Source organism: Perkinsus marinus, assembly GCF_000006405.1.
Source record: "Perkinsus marinus ATCC 50983 genomic scaffold scf_1104296927860, whole genome shotgun sequence".
NCBI classification, from domain to species: domain Eukaryota; phylum Perkinsozoa; order Perkinsida; family Perkinsidae; genus Perkinsus; species Perkinsus marinus.
The window spans coordinates 1-3,713 of NW_003217027.1; positions in this window are offsets into that span (position 1 = coordinate 1).

The window sequence follows — 3,713 nt, forward strand, 5'->3', positions numbered from 1 at the left end:
TACAGTAGATCTCTAGACTATCAAGCTTTTCGACTAGCCCCATTCGCAACTGGTTCTGCTAGTTGCGTTTCTTTCGAGTTGGAGTCACGGCATTCAACCTCGAAGTATTGACGAACGTGTCGTATTTGCTCTCCCTTGAGCCTTCAACAGTTTACAGGTACTTCCTTGCCTACCTCTAGGCTCGGCCCTTTGCGACACATCTGCTGCCGTCCGACTACTGTGTGTGATTTACATCCGCTTGAACCACAACCTTTGACAACCTCCCCACGCACAGTATTCGACGCAACCCGTTATGATGAACCTGGTAAGCTCTGTTCTTCTATTCTAGATGGGTAACAAACGCTAGCCGACTTTCTAGACGTTGATGTTGGGCAGCCCAAGTTGGGCTTTTACACCATGTTCAACTTAAGAAACTTGAACACGCTCTATCCGCTTTGCCCAAACTCCGCGATCGTACTAAATATCGCGAAATCTATTTCTCCCGGCTAGCTAAAGGCCTAGTACCTCTACCCCATTCGTCTGCTCTTGATTCCCACGCGGCGTGGGCCACGCCTCGTCCGTTCGCAACCCACCCCGTTACACTGGCACTGGGATTTCTAGCGCAAATTCCGTTGGAAATGTGCGATCAGTGGCAGGATCGAGCGATGATCCCAAGGTGGTAGCTGAGTGTATGAAAGCTGTACAGACTATCACAGCTATGCGTATGCCTGATAATAGATCTTATGCTGGACGTTCTGATTCTCGCCCTATAAATTCTATTCTACTTGTCATTCAACGTGAAATTATCCACCTTGGATTGGGCTCGAAATTAGCGTGGCATTATTTAGTTCTTTGTTACGGAGAGAATGTCAAAGCAGGGCTACTGTCGGCGGTCCAACCTTCCGCACAGTCTGACTTAGGGCTTGTTGATTACACAACTGTTCTTGATAGAGGCGTTCATTGGCTTCGTACAACCTATGGGGACTCTAACACTCACGATCGTCTCGACGATCGTCTCGACGATCGTATCGACTCTTTTGTCCATGCTCCTTCCGAGCCTGTATATGATTACCTTGATGGACTCCTAGCACTTCAGGCTGATTGTGCTGCTGTTGACCATAAGCTATCTGATTCGCAGCTCAGCCGAATCTTCAAACTTGGCTTACGGACTGAGTTAGCTATTGCAGTTACTACCTCGCTTCTTGATCCCACCCTGTCAGTTCACGACTTAGCATCTCGTCTAGATGCTCGCCAACGGGTTCAAGCTGCTCGTAAGTCTTTTTCTGGATTCCAACGTTCATCTGGTTCACCAGGATCCCATGGCAACTCAAAGTCCACCAACCCTCTTGTTTCGTCTCCTCCCAGTAGCACTGGCGAACGAGCAATACCCTTTAAGGACCAAGACCCTAGCAAGTTTGAAACCTGTGAGGTCCAGAAACGCTGTATCTACCAGACTTTTACTGGTGAATGTCGGTTTGGCGAGACATGCTGTTTCTCTCACCAACCTTTAGAACAGCAGGCTTCTCGTGTTACTCGACTGCCGACTTCTGACGCAGCGTCCAAACCAACCACTGGAAGACCATATCTTGGTAGCATCACAACTAACTGCAAAGACCTTTTGCCACTACACACCACACCTTCAAAACATAGTCTCCAATCGCTTGCAAGTCGTTTTCGCGACGATATTTGTAAGGCGCGGAATTTACCGCGTCATGCTAAAAAATCTTGGGATTTACCACTACCTTCAGAACTTCTTATGTTAGTGAGGAACTTTCACGATTATTTGAACTTCAAATTTTGAAGTCGACTTCTCTTCCGGACGTTATTCGTATTCTTCCAACAACTAATTGTGATGCGTCGCCATACCTGCTAGGATTCACTCTCATTGATAGAGATACCCCTACCATTGAGAAGACAAATTCTTCTTCGTGATCCACGCAATGAGATTACACATATATCTGCGAAAGAATTGTTAAGTGTCCTTCATGTAGGTGCTTTACTCCGTTCTATTACTCTCTATACTCTACGTAATTTCGATTTACGTATTCGCACAGACAACCGTACCACTGAGAAAATCATCAATACCCGTCGTGTAGCTAGTCCTCAGCAACCATATTATTTAGCTATTCTCAATCAACTTACCCTTCTTGGTATTCCTGAAAAATTTAGTGCGATTTATGTGTCAACTTCTGACAATAGAGCTGATTCTTTAACGAGCCGTTATACAAAAACCCGAGGAAAAGGCCTCACGATTTCATAGTTGTCGATAGCGCACGCCCAATTCCCAATACTCCGATGTAACTCAACACCAATGGCAGTTTCGAATCTCACGGGTAAGAAAGTCGAGTTCCGAGGGTGGAGTTTGTCGACACGTAGTGCAGGGGCCGTATGCGGATCCTGATGCAACAGGTGAGTCAGAGTATTTACTCAGATGAAAAAATCAGATGGTGAGAATTTCTCACTGAGAAATAACCCCTGATTCACTGATTTTTTACTCTGGAGCGAGAAATCGGGATCATCGCGACTCGCGAGGATATGTGGATCTCTGAGCTGATCCGAGAATCTAAAGTTGATTGTTTGGCTGATTAATACTCTTACTCAATATGCCTTGCTCATGAGGCTGATTTTTCGGGTGATTCCATTGAATCTGAGTACTTTCGAGAATCAGGGAATCAGAGTTTGAATTAGACATTTTTGACAAGAACAAGATTATGGTCGCTACGCCCCAGAACCGAAAGTTACAATTCCAAGAAAGGAAGAAAACGCAATTCCACGTCGGTAGAACCTGGCAGATTCGCCCCGAATGCATGCACAACTCCCGTTATGCTACAACAATGATAAAATTTCGGAAGAAGATCTTTTGTCGCACTTGCACACATCCGTACTTCAAATGAACAATTAATTGACTTAAGGATATGCTTTCGCTTGGTCGAAGCCGAGGTTCTATCCCCCGGTACGGTCATTCTAAGAACCTACTCGCAGGGAGCTGAGAAGGTCTGCCGTGGCGCGCGCTCAGCGCGCCGCGCTGAAGTCGTGAATCAAGGTTGAGAATCAGAATCAGGGTTTGGTACCGGGGATCCGGACCCCCGGTACAGAATCAAGATTAATCCCCGTGTTAAACTGTGAACTGTGAATCTGCAGCTTTGAGGTCGAGTGTAGAGGGATGATTGCATCCTAAAACGAAGTATTGTGTTTGTTTCTGTGCCAGTTGTCATTTTGGCTGTTGCTCCGTGTCGCAGTGCATATCTTAGCCTAGCGCCAAGTGAGCCTACTATTGATTATATTGATAGATAAGTTCTTCCTACAAGTCCTCTAGTTGTGGCGTTCCCTCAATGGGAGATAAGGAAGGCGTACCGACCCTCAACATGGCGCTCCACGATGGGTCTGCTGTGCCTACTCCCTTAGTCGCCCGTTGTGAGGAACTGCGTACTAAGAGGGGTGGACTTCGCCGACAGAGAGGTCGGTTACGGTCTCAGTTGCAGGCTATCAAAGAGGACATCCAGGTGATCTTAGCTGTTCCTGACAACGCTGAAGACCCTACGGTACTTGAGTTAGAACGACGAGAGAAGGTTCACGAAGAAGAGCTGTTGGTGATTGAAGGAGAACTGGTTAAGTGGAGGCCGACCTTGCGGAGTGCCTATCGGGTTCGGTCTCGAGAGGGGTCTATTAGAGGTCTGATACTGAGGTTGTTGGTGGAGCTGCTGTCCCGACGTTGACTGCCGGGGCATTAGCAG